The sequence below is a fragment of the Carlito syrichta genome, unplaced genomic scaffold (genome assembly GCF_000164805.1).
Source record: "Carlito syrichta isolate Samal-C Ts95f unplaced genomic scaffold, Tarsius_syrichta-2.0.1 Scaffold307109, whole genome shotgun sequence".
Taxonomy (NCBI): domain Eukaryota; kingdom Metazoa; phylum Chordata; class Mammalia; order Primates; family Tarsiidae; genus Carlito; species Carlito syrichta.
In genome coordinates, this window is record NW_007251205.1 from 186,178 (window position 1) to 199,795 (window position 13,618).

Below are 13,618 nucleotides of genomic sequence, written 5' to 3' on the forward strand. Positions count from 1 at the left end.
TGTGGTCTTTGACAGAGTCGGACAAACCTTGGTCAAAATCTTGCCTCAACTACAGATAATCCGAGTGAGCGCAAAATTGAAATATTAGTAGTACTTTCCTGTGGGATTCCTGTATTGAATCAAATGATAAATATACAGCTCTTTTGGACATGTGTGGCATATAATAAGAGCTTCATTATTATTTCTTGGAGGATCCCGAAAATGTAAAGCCATTTCCTTTACATTCACTATCTCCTTGTTATCCAATTAATTTAAAATGAGATGTAGTATGCTAATACCTCTTAGTTTTGCTTCTCAGTGTTTGGAAAAACCTAATTATTTAATCCTTTTGCAGTACTCTGGCAGCTTGCTTGGTGTTGAACTGTGATGTGGAATGCAGCACTTATCTAAAGTCCATTATTCATGCTCTGCTGAAGGGAAATGGAAGCCATCAGTGCCAGAGATATGTTGACACAGTGTTGGGTTGTTGACTTTAAATTAAGAATGAAATAAGATGGAGCACATGCTTTTGAGACTAGACCATAAAACCGAACATCTGAAGACTTTGGTATATCTTCCCTCTGGATACTTATAAGTATTTGAGAATTGCTGCAAAGATTTTGTAACTTGAACAAATCTACAAAGGGTATTCTGAGTCTTCTTGAACTTCCCTGAAGCTGCGATGCTCAGGCATTTTAGAATTTACTTTCATCCCGGAGTTAATTTCTAAATACTGTTTTTCCCTCTCATTTTTTTTTTTTTGCCCTGTTTTCTTTCTCTATGTTCCTTCTAATTCCACGGGTTTCTCAGATTCCTCATTCCTATAGTATACAGGAATATATTTTTAGGTGTGTTTGATCTAACTCATAGTGGTTAAAAAAGTGAATTGAATTGTTTGTGCAAAGACCCTCTTATGTAAGAAAACACTTCTGGGTTTGTAAATCTCTTATTCTGCTGCCTATGCTTCTTCTTTTTTAAAATTTGTATTTCTGATTTTTTTTTCATTTGTTTTTTTAGGTATTTTCCTTTGGTTTCTATGTTTTCCTTGTAATAATTTCATATTCCTTTATTCTTTAATTCTATTTATTTTAAAAACACACCCCCTTCTCATCTGTGATTTTTAGTGTTCCTGACTTTTTCTGTGTTTTCCCTTCCAATTAATTTCATTCTGTCTCTAATGTCAGGTTCCATATGAATTGCCACATGAAAAGAGGGCAAAACCATTCATGTTTCTGAGATCCCGTTTCATACCAGTCCCTGCAGTGAGTTCCTTTTTTTTTTTTTGTAGTAGACAGTATCATTTCCATTTTTCAAATGAGGAGACTCAGGTTACAGAGCATGACTCTGAGAGGTTATGAAACACCGAACTAAAGTTGTGGACGTTTCACCTGGAAAAACTGTGCCTAGCGCTAATGAATGATAGAAACAGCAGAACCTTCTATTAATGAGTTATTACTCTGTTCTCTTTATTTTTTGGAGAGTATTTCTAGCACCATTACTGGCATATGCAATGAATAAATATTTGGTGGCCACTAGGAGAGAGGACTCTAGAAAGGCGTATGGCAGAGACCCCAGAAATTTGCCAATGGGCAGATAGACTTTTTAAATGATTTTAGTGATTGTCGGTGATCATCTACCTTGGTCCCGAACTCTTTAGACATGCAGACTCAGTCTTTACCATGAAATCACACACACACACAAACACACACACACACACACACACACACACACACACAATGAACTATAGGTTTGTACCACCATCTAACTTTTATTCAATTCCTACTCAGTTCTTCAACATCTTGCCTTGTGAGCTGCTTGACCTTTTCTTACTATTTATTGTTGCCTTCATCATTTGTGCATGATATTTAGGCTTGCTTCTGCAATTTAGATTTTTTTTCCTTTTTGCTTCAACCATAATCAAATTTGCCCTGAGCCCATAGCAGTTTGGCTGCCGGTGGTAAGTACACCATTTATTCCAACCTAGCCCCATAAACCTTACCATTCAACTCAAGTTCTTGTGAATAGTTGCCCTGTGTTGACTCTGCATTTGTGACCATTTCTCAGTCTCAGGGAAGAAACTTGGTTGCTACAGAACTAATAGCTGTTGCTACCCTTGCCTGTTAGTTAAACCCTTCTCTACAGCACTGCTTTCATAGTTCATAAAAACAAGGAGTACTGAGAAATTCAAATCACATTTTTCTCACTGTAATTGGTGGGGAGTTCTAAAAACATAAGTTAAACCCTTGTGTGTGACTGTGTTGCATGAGTATCGCTTACTCTCAGGGATGACTTAGCAAATAGAAAATGTGGAGGAATGTAATTTGAGCCCTTACAGCACTGTTGCATCAGAGTACACTTTATTGAAAGATCAAACTTGTAAATGATCCAATTTATAATGTTCTATGCCTTTGGAATCTAAAGCTGTGACCTCGACACTTTATTCTTCCCAAGTGAAGTTGCCAGCAAAAGCACCATTCCATTAGATTTGTGAGCAGGTCCAGCGACGACTGCCAGGGGAGTGTGTGCCTATGTCTTAGCTAAAAGATGCTTGTAGAAAGTGACTTCAGTGCATTTGAGGAAACTGGCATTTATAATTCATCAAAAATGGTCATTTGGAAAATGAATAAAACATACCTATGCCGCTTACGTATCACGAGTTTTGGATTTCCTTGTTAGAATAAAAGTTACTTATTTTGACAAGATGTGATGTAGTTCTGGTATGTAATTTAATAGCTTTTGCAAATATGTTTCAATGTTCTGCTTTAAACTTTTAGCATTTTATTTGGGAAACATGCAGCAATAAATAAATCAAAAAGAAAAACTTTTCTTGCTAACATTGACCCCCCCCAAAGAAACCACAGCAGTTTAAAATATATTTACCTATAACAAAGAGCAAATCTACCAAAGAAATAGAAGCATGTATTTAAGCATGTAAATTAATGCAGCATATTTTTTATATGATGCACATAAAAACAAAGATAAATGTAAACTAATTTAGTTATCACAAATTATGACTAATTATAAAAAGACAGATTAGAAAAGGGTAAACTAGGATAATCAAAATGAAAGAAGAAAACCCAAACTACAGAGACATTACAGTAAGATTCAGTGGAAACTCCAATCAAGGAATGATAATAGGCTAGTAGAGAAAAATATCTGGCAATAACAAAAACACTTTTTAAAAAATGTTACCATTAATTAAAGCTTTTTACCCAAAATCCTCAATGTGGGACTGTGATATAGTTAAAAGAGTACTTTCAGGTAGGTGTTGCAAGCAAATCCTTAAATAGACATGCATTTATAGACAAATAAATTAAGCTATTGTTACTCATTTTTTATTTCCATAATGAAGGAGTTGATTCCTTCCAGATCATTGGCTTTATATGTCCTAATAATCTATATGCATATGAAAATGTGCTCCTGAGAGCTTCGCTCAAATAATATCAGTAGCAACTGAAGAAAGAAAAAGAGAAATGGAGTGAGAGATATGCAAAACTATAAAGTCAACTTTGTTCTTGTGCAGGAACTATTTCACCAGACATACCTCAAAAGAGAAAGATGTCCTACATACTCCATTGTTGGAGTCCTACATACTCCAATGTTCTGGAAAGAAGAGATTTTGACAAATGGGTCAGTCTTTTCAAATTTCACTCAGATCCCTTATTATTCAGAGGTTGACACTTGCTCAGAAAAGCCCTTTGGATTTTTGTGGACTTAGCAGGTTATTGGTGGAACCCAGTATTAATTTAGTGTCCTAAAGATAAGCCTCTGGTTTTCAAATCCATCGATCGCTTTGACAAAGCACCTTCTTTTGTTGAGAGAATGTTGAGCAAATATTCTCTTTCTTTTGTTGTTTCTTAAACATTCCTTAACAACAAATTTAATTTCAGACAATTAACATAATCTATCTCCAAATAATTTTATAGAAGATATTAGCAACTTTGTGTTGGGAAAAGTGATGAACAGAATATAAAACCTGAATCAGTTGGAAAATAACGCAGCTTTTTGTAATTTCTGAGATTGATAGTACAGATGTGGCCATAAAATCACACATGATTGTTTTTCTTTTTATTTTAACAAGAGGCCTGCCTCCTCAGTTTCTAGAATATGTTCTATCATTCATAGTTAAGCCTCATTTCAGTAATATATTTTGTGCTTATAAGGATACAATAATGCAGCCTGGGAGAGTGCTATGGATTGATTGTTATGAAAGTAATTGTTAACATTATTATGAAAACTCAACAGTTAGAGAAAGTCTCCAAATTCTACCACCTGCTCCCTTGCCTATGCCACATGATATGGTAGATGGGATACTATATGGAGGCAGATGATTCAAATGCCATCTCTGTCACTTACCAGCTGGTGACTTGGACATATCACTAGCTATTTAATTCATAGTTTTTTCATCTGAAAAATCTTAATATATAACTCTCAGAATTGCTGAGTTTAAAAAAATATACATTTACAAAGTGTCAGTGGCCAGCAAAATTGGATTCCACTCCCCTTAACAATTTATGAAAAGTTGTATTTGTCAATTGTTGGTTCATCCTCAGATTCACCATGACCCATACCTTGCCCTGGGAAACTAGTACTCATATTAAATTGCTTTTGTATAAATTATAGTTTCATCTTTCTTGGTTGGATCTCCTTTTATGTAACCATTTAGTCTCCTTGTTAAGTATTATTAGCATCAACTAGTATTTTAATTTGGTTTTACCGAGTTATTTCTGGTGGTTCTCATTTTTGTTAACATAGTTTTATAACAATTACAATAAATTAAGTGACTAGACTTTTTTTTTGCTGTTGCATTAGGAAAAGGTTCATAAATCTAATTTTACTAAACGTTAGCTCTGTCATATCTCCCTCTAATTTGTGTTTATAAGTAATTGCACACAGTGAATTTTATTTGAACTATTTTGAATTATGCCTGTGAAATCACATTCTCATTTCATTCTCATTTTTTAAAATATATATATTTTAATAGCTTCAGTGCCCTCAAATGCTATAATAACATAATTATTTTCTATATATTGTGATTTGTGTCTATTTACTATTCATAATCCATCTGTGTCATTAAAAATTTGCAATTAATACTTAGAAGTTAATGAATTACTAAATGAAAAAATCCTCTGATGTTGACCTTTGAAAAAGTAGATTATTTTCTGTGATTTTTTTTTCAGTTGCAGTCTCACTCTGTTGCACAGGCTGGAGGACAGTGGCACACATATGGCCACTGTAGCCTTGACCTGCTGGGCTCATGTGATCCTTACACCTCAGCCTTCCAAGTAGCTGGAAATACAGGTGCATGTTACCATGCCCAGCTTATTTTTTTTATATTTATTTTTTGATTTATTGTAGAGATGAGAGATCTCATCAAGTTTCCCAGGCTGTTCTCAAATCCCTGAACTCAGGCAATCCTCTTGCCTCGACCACCCAAAGAGCTGGGATTACAGGCTTGAGCCACCGTGTCTGGCTGAAAAAGTAGATTATTTTCTACTGGTGAGATGATAAAGTGCAAATAATTACACAGGTGACTTTTTGGTCTCTTCTTACCCTGCGATTTGCTGACTGGGATGCAAACACTCTTGAATTGAAGGTAGTTTTGTTCAACTTTGTTGCTGTTTGATGGGAAAGTTACATATGGCACATTGGGGATAAAGAAGAGGGATATAGAAAGATTATTTTTGTTATCAGGATAATGAATGTTGGTTGCTGCAACACATCCTGAAATCTCAGTGACTTAGCACACATACACACAAGCATAATTATTGTCTATGCAGGGCCTCAGGCCCACCAGTGAAAAATCTTGTCCATTTTGAGATACAAGATGTAGGTTCCTTCCAACTTATAACTCAATAACCTCAGCAGAGAGACTCCGAGAACAGCCTATCAAGAATAAAAGGGGATTGGGGTTTTACACAGGATGTTTCCAAGAGTCAAGGTTGGGATTAGTTTATACCACCTCTGCCTGATTCAGTGATCAGCATGCATTATCCTTTACCTAACTTATTTGCAAGGCTAGCTGTGAGAGCTCCTGAAATATTAGGTAAGTGCTTATTATTTCTGCTATGTCTATCAAACAGGTGGGATTGGAATCAGGAGACTACATTGTCTCCATATCTTTGTACATGAGTTTTCTTCTTCCGGGAATACCTATCTTTGTTTTCCTAAGGTGTTCCTACTTAACTTTTTTTTTTTTTTGCGGAGAATTAAAACCTACTTTCTCTCTGAAGTCTTCCAGATAACTTTAGGCAGTTATAATTGCTCATTTTCCTATTTTATTTTATATTGGCATCAGTAACAAAGGCTTTTGAATACTGAACATTTATTATGGTGTTCTCTGCTCTAAAACATGACATATACCTTTATTTAATTGGACCCTCAACTTTATAAGGTATGCCTTCTCATCTTTCTTTTATAAATAAAGACATAGACAGTTTATTAAGAAATTAAATAGTTCATACCATGATACAGAAGTAGAAATGTGAAGAACAGGGATTGGAGCCAAGTTCTGTGCAATTCCAAAGTGCACACTCTGCTCTTTGTATCTGCCTCATCCATCTATCTTGAATGTGATTTTTCATATATCAACTACTAAAATTCATTACAATCATACACATGTTCTTTCCTGAAAGAGAGGGTTCAGGGCTTAAAAACTCTGGAACCCAGCATGCTTGCAGGTTTTTGAAAATATGTTAATAAACAGAAGAACCTAATTTAATGCACTGGAAAGTTTAGTACAACCATGCTTTCTTCTTAATTTCAATAGGTTGCAGTGCAGCCTGGATCAGCCCGAAAGTACAAGTAATTATTTCATTTAGAGACCAACAGAACTCTCTGATAAGAGCTTGGGGTAGTTTAGAGTCATGATTGAGTTTAAACAGTCGGTCTAAGAAATGTCATTGTTTCCTCCAGTTGTTTTCTTGTGTTTATTGCTACTTGGATTAATTTCATAGGGCTATTGTACAAAGTACCACAAACTGGGTGGCTTAAAACAGCAGATATTTCTGCCTCACCATTCTGGAGTCTAGAAGTCCAAAATCAAGGTGTCAGTGGAGCCATACACTCTCTAAATCTACAGGGGAGAATCTTTCCTTGCTCCTGACTTGCTTCTGGTGGTGGTTGTCAGTCCCTGGTGTTTCTTGGTTTGTAGCTGCATCACTCTAATCTCTGCCTCTGCCATTCATATGACAGTTTCTCTGTGTCTCTGACTCTTTGTCTTCAAATGATATTTTCCTTTTTAAAAGTTCGTCAGTTATAATGGATTGGGGCATTCCCCCATGACCTTATTTTAACTTGATTACGTCTTCAAGGATCTTATTTCCAAACAAGACCACATTCACGAGTATTAGGAAATAGGGATTTGACGTGTCTTTTTCATGATACTACTCAGCCTGCAACAATGCTACTTTCTCTACTTTGAACCATTTTCCATCACTGTATGTTCATTTACATTCAGCTTATTTATTTTCTTGTTCTGGGGCTTTCATCAATGATTACAGTTTGTCTTACCGTGCTCTGATTTCCTCTTCTGCCCTATTCTGCTGTGTAAACCAAGGCCCTTTAAGTCCAGGAACCATACCCCCTGTATATTTGTGGGACTCAGAGATGTCCCTAGTTGTCCAAAGATGTCACAATCTCCATTTACCCTCAGGCCTTTGATGCCGGCATGAGAGTTTCTGGCCAAGAGCCCATTCCTTGCATCCCTCCTATACTGTAGAGCCCTTTTTCAGCCATTGGCCACAGGAGACATATGCTAATAACAACTGAAGAAAACACTATTGTCTCTTAGATATTCTATTTTACATGGTTCAACTTAAACTTTCTGTTTATTTTATTTTGCCAAAGAAAGACTCATTATCAGATGGGACTCTAAGCCCACTTGAAGCAATAACTGACCACTCTGGACATGTTACCTTACCAGTATCCCCCAGTACAATGTGTGAGGGAAGACGTAGTTTCATTTCTTCTTTTTTAATTAAATAAAAAGGTAGATGCTATCAGTTCACTTTCATAAAAATGAGGTTCGCTTTTAAAGTGGTTCAAAGAAGCAAAGGTGCATCAAGAATGAAATACACAAAGATTCTATTTTCAGCATTCCTGAGGTCTAATCTGCAGCTAGTGAATTGGGCAGAAGAGATGCTATACAAGAAAGGGAACTAATTTTAGTGTTAAGTACATAACATTGAAAATCATCATTGTAGGTATGTTTATTATATATGAAAAAGTGACATAAAATGTTAACAGAGATTGTTAAGCTTCTGGGCAAAAAAAAATTGCAATTTCGTAGAAGTAATAAAGTTTAATATCTATTTTCCTGCAAATAGTCAGCAGAAAAGAATAAAAAGTTTTAAGTTGCATACATGCAATTTCTTGTGTATGTCAGAACATTCAGCAGAATTTTAATAGAAACTTTAAACAATTATCATAAATTGTGACTTTTGCTCCTATAGTTAACTGAACCATTTAAGAACGCTCATAAATTGTGACTTTTGTTCCTCTGGTGACCCTAAAGTGTCCTAATTCTGGTAAAATGAAGACTTTTAAGGGAAGACTAAAAAATAACAGACATATGTTACATGTCATCATATTTGTAAGATAACTTGATATTAGAGTAAATTAGCTGCTTTATTTTTGATTAGCATTTTTTCTCATGATTAGTGAGGCTGGGCATTTTTTCTTTTTGAGTTGAAGTCTCACTCTGTCGCCCAGGCTGGAATGCAATGGCATGGGTTGACATGTGGGTGACCATGAGTGCGCCACTGCACTCCAGTCTGGGTGGCAGAATGAGAATCCAATTAAAAAAAAAAAAAGGAAAAAAAATACATACTTATAGAAGCTCTTTTATGAATGAAACTATTTTAGAATGTTATTTTTTTTAATTGCTTTGAATTGAGCCAGTATAGGCCCTAGCATTACAATGGGAACTTCACAGAGAACTATTTGAAACAAGAGTTCAGGCTGTGCTTCATTTTTGTGTTGGTGTATCTGCTCAAGGTTCAGCTGGGCCTTGGAAGGGAGTTGGAATGTTACCAATGGAGGCTTGCCCTGAATATATTTAAGGTATTAAATCCCCAAACTCTTGGATTTTGGGCTTCTGAAGAGTAGAGTTCTTCTTCCTCCTTCTTCTTCTCCTCCTTCCCCTCTTCTTCCTCCTCTTTATTCTTCTTGATCCTCTTCCTCTTCCTTTTCCTCCTCTTCCTCCTCTTTCTCTTCCTCTTCTTCTTCTTCCATCTCCCTCCTTCTCCTCCTCCTCCTCTTTTGTTTTTATAAATTTATCGTGCCAAGCACACCACCTGGCACAACATAGTAATGTAACAAAGGTCTGTTAAATAATCCCACATATGCTAATAACGACAGATACATAGGAAAGGTCATATAATTGACAGTTCTTTCATTCATATTTGCATCTCCATTGGTTTAGTACGATTTGTAGGCTACAGTGAAGATGAGTATAGCTTAATGAGTAAGTTAGCCTCATTTAGTTTATTGACATGGCCTGATTTTAAAATGTGCTGCCATTTGTTCTTTTTGTCAAGAAATCCAAATTTGTGGCATTTGTTTCATAACTTTAAAATAAATAAATAATAGGTAAATGAATACTCACACTTCTTGTCGTGAGTTGCTTTTGAAAAATTGCAGTTGATAAATTCTCACTCTTTTGTAAAATGTATTTGCTCAGTACATTTTCTTTTCTTTGTTTTTTTTTTTTTTTTGAGTTGGAGTCTCACTCTGTCACCCAGATTGGAATGCAGTGGCATGCTCCCAGCCACTGCAGCCTCGACCTGTTGGGCTCCGGTGATCCTTCCACCTCAACCTTCCAAGTAGCTGGATCTACAGGCGTGCTGCCACGCCTGGCTAATTTTTTGATTTATTGTAGAGATGAGGTCTCACCAAGTTGCCCAGACAGGTCTTGAATCCTCAGGCTCAGGCAATTCACTCACCTCAGTCTCCCAAAATGTGGGATTACAGGCTGAGCCACCAAGTCTGGCTTGCTCAGTACATTTAATATAACATAATTTTAAACTAGGGTTAGCAGTATGTAAGCTTGGTATAATTTGCAATTATTTTCTTCATTAATTATATTCAAAGTTCATTGTCTTCATTCCACAGGTTTGTTTTTTTAGAAATTTAAAACTTTTCAAAGTAATTTATTTTTCTGTAAATGATTCTTGTGTTTTTAAAAAAAGTTGTCTACATATATTACTACTTTGGCTTGCTTTATGAGAAATACTAATCAGTCGATTGTTTCTTTGAAAAGTGTGGTCAAATCACCCAATTATTTGCAAGAAGGAAATAAAACCTGTTGTTGATAAAGTACAGTCTAATTAAATAGTTCCAATTATGCATTTTTCAACAACATTTGGCTCATTTATAAACTTCTAATTGATTTTCTATTTGAGGACTACTTTTTTTTTTAAATCACGGGGTACATGTGGAACTGTGTTACAGAGGTGTACAGTATGAAGGAAAGACTTGGAATTTTGATGACCTCTCCCCTCAGTGGTGGGCATGGTTTCCAATGGATGGTGTTGTACCTCTTATTCCCCCTCCATCCTTTAGTAGTGCATGGAGTCTGTTCTCATCCTTGTGCCATGTGTGCCCAATGTTTACTACACATTAGTACATACAGTATTCAGTTTTTTGTTTATGTGATAATTTGCCTAGAATATTGATCTCCAGCTGTTTCCATGTTGTTGCAAATGCCATGATTTTGTTCTTTATTATGGTTGCACAGCATTCCATAGTGTACATGCACCACAATTTTCTTATCCAATCTACCGTTGATGGGCATCTGAGTTGGTTTCGTGTTTTGGCTATTGTGAGTAGTGCTACAATAAACATATGAATGTAGGTGTCTTCTTGGTAGAATGATTTATGCTTCTTTGGGTATAGAAGTGGGATTGCTGGGTTCAAAGGTAACCCTACTTTTAGCTTGTTGAGAAATTTCCATTTTTTTTCCACAGGAGCTATAATAGCTTACATTACCACCAATGGTGTATATGTATTCTTTTTTCTCCACAGCCACTCCAACACCTGTCATTTTTGACTTTTTAATATAGCTATTCTGACTTGTGTGAGATCGCATCTCATTGCAGTTTTGATTTGAATTTCTATTATAATTAGTGATGCTGAGCATTTTTTCATTTATGTGTTGACTGTATGTATTCCTTTGGGAACTGTCTAGCCAGGTCCTTTGCCCACTTTTTTTTGAATGAATTAAAAGTTTAATTCTGAACCATTTTTATAACTGCATTTTCTCTGGAAGGTTTGTTATCACAGCAGATTACAACAACTTTGGGATAAAAGGCAACTGGTAAACTGTCCAAAGCAAGGTTCCAAATAATACCTCTTACTGATTTACCCTACCCATACATATCCCAAATAAAGTTTTTGATCAAAAACATGAAATAGATCCACCTACTTATTTTAAGCATACTAAAAAGGAAACTAATTGGACCATTTCTATTTGCCTATTTTATACAAAAGTGTAATAATGTTACACTTTATTCAGATTGCAATTAGAGGGATTATGAATTAGTGCTCTACAACATTACTCAATTCTTAAAAAATTAGAAGCTGTAGCAGTATTCACTATAACTTAACACTGCAAGAGACTTAAAAAACTAACATTTACTGCAAAAAAAAAAATTAAAGTGCTACTTCAAAGCAAGCAAAGTCAGTACCATTACAGATTTTTTTTTTTAAATTTTAACAAGCAAGGCTAGGGTTTGATAAATTCCATCTTGTGATCCATCCTTCTGCATTCTTCACTTCTTGAGTCACTCCCCAAATCCATTTGTATTGTTACTCCTCGACCAAAAAGGACTAGAACAGAAAGTTTACTTCAATTGTTCCCATAGGAAACTCAGCTTGGTTAGTGTGTCAGGCACTTTCCGAGATACCAGCCTGCCCCTCGAGCCCTCTCAGCAACTCTACAGGCCACTCACAACGCAAGGCCAGACAATACAGCTAAAGGATGATTTACAGGTCAGTATCAAACCAGGCCAGCTGATTCATGCTCCAAATTTGGCAGCTCATCAACTGGATAGTCAGCCCCAGGGTGGTGGCCACCCATCTCATGTTCCATCATGGGGTCCATACCCAAGGCATCCTGGCCGTATTCACCAGAGTGAAAAGAAAGATAGCTAGGATCATCCTGGCGATGTTCAAGAGGTTCCCCTGGGCACCAATATCAAATCCAAGATCAGCAGTCTCATTCCAAGTCATGGACTCTGTTCTGAAGACAGAACTGGTCAGCTCAACTGAAAGCTGGACATTTGAAACAAAGCAGTAGTTGCATATGTTGCCAAACCTTCATTCTTAGAGTGAAGTAACTCTGTGAGAGGAGTTGTGGCTCCTTCGGCTTCAATAGCTCCTGCAGCCTCCTTGTTCTGAGCAAGTTTACAGAGGACCCCCGCAGCTACTCTTTGAATATTTTCAATGGGAGAGTAAAGCAGACGCACAGACAACAGAATGGTATTTAGCTCTCTGATTACGATTCGGTTATGAACATCTCAAACGAGGATGTGAAGGGCTCCAGTTCAACCTTCAGCTATTTCTTCCATGCGGACTCCCTCCACAAACTGCTGCTGTGTTCCACCCATGGACGAACAGCGCTGGGTACCCTGATGTGCACGAACAAGCAACTGAACTAGTCGTGGAATGGCATCCTGTTCATGCAAAGGTTCTCGATTTTCTGGAGAAAGGGCAAGATTTCTAATCAATCCAACTGTGGCCTTGATCAGAGGCCAATGGGATGGTGGGTGTAAGGAATTTAACCATAACTGGTAGTCCATAATGAAGGCGAACTGCATTCTGAGCCATTTATGCTTCCTGGGGTCAGCTGGTCAGATGACAAAGAGCACAGATGGCAGGCTCAGTGATATCCTCCCTGTCACCAGCTCGAAGGACAGTACACACAAGATCCTCTATACCACCCACTTGGCATCTTGTTACCATCATCTTGTTCTTGTAATTATTGCAAGTGAGGTTAGAAAGAATTCCAACTGCACAGGTGACCACATTTATATCATCTGAGCCCAGAAGCTGAACAAGAGTCCCAAGAAGATCTTCCATCCCTTTCTGTTTAGTTGCAGCATCTGAAAGATTCCTGAGAGTCCAAAGACTGTTCTGAACAAGATGCTGACTTGGATCTGTCAGGTGAAGTCCTAAAGCTTGCATTCCACCAGCTTTTATAGTAGCAGCTTTGCCCACTTTTTAATGCGTTATTTTTGTTGTTGTTCCTGTTGATTTATTTGAGTTCCTTATAGATTCTGAATATTAGACCTTTTTTGGATACCGAGTTCTAATATTTTCTCCTGTTCTGTGGGTTGGAGGATACTTTTTTCAAAATATTCTTATATGAGAACATGATAAAATATGTTTACTATTTTAACTCTATAGTTTTTAATGACAATAAGAGTAACTATAGGATTTTTTAAAAAATATGGTTTGAAACAAACAATACGATTTAACAATAAAATAGAGTGATGATAAATTTTATATTATTGCAGAGAAAATATGTTTTCCAGTGTAGAGGTTTACACTTAATATCAAAGGAAAAAGACCTACGGATAAAAAGTTTTGAAAGTAGCATTGACTATGATTATTCTAAAAGCACTAAACCCACAATTCT

General features: G+C 36.4%; 1 pseudogene across 1 annotated transcript; it reads right to left on the minus strand.

Moving 5' to 3' along the window:
- Positions 1 to 11,977: 11,977 nt before the first annotated feature.
- Positions 11,978 to 13,196, minus strand: LOC103266248 (annotated as a pseudogene). Its single transcript, XR_504689.1, has one exon. The product of XR_504689.1 is annotated as a catenin beta-1 pseudogene (transcript).
- Positions 13,197 to 13,618: the final 422 nt, after the last annotated feature.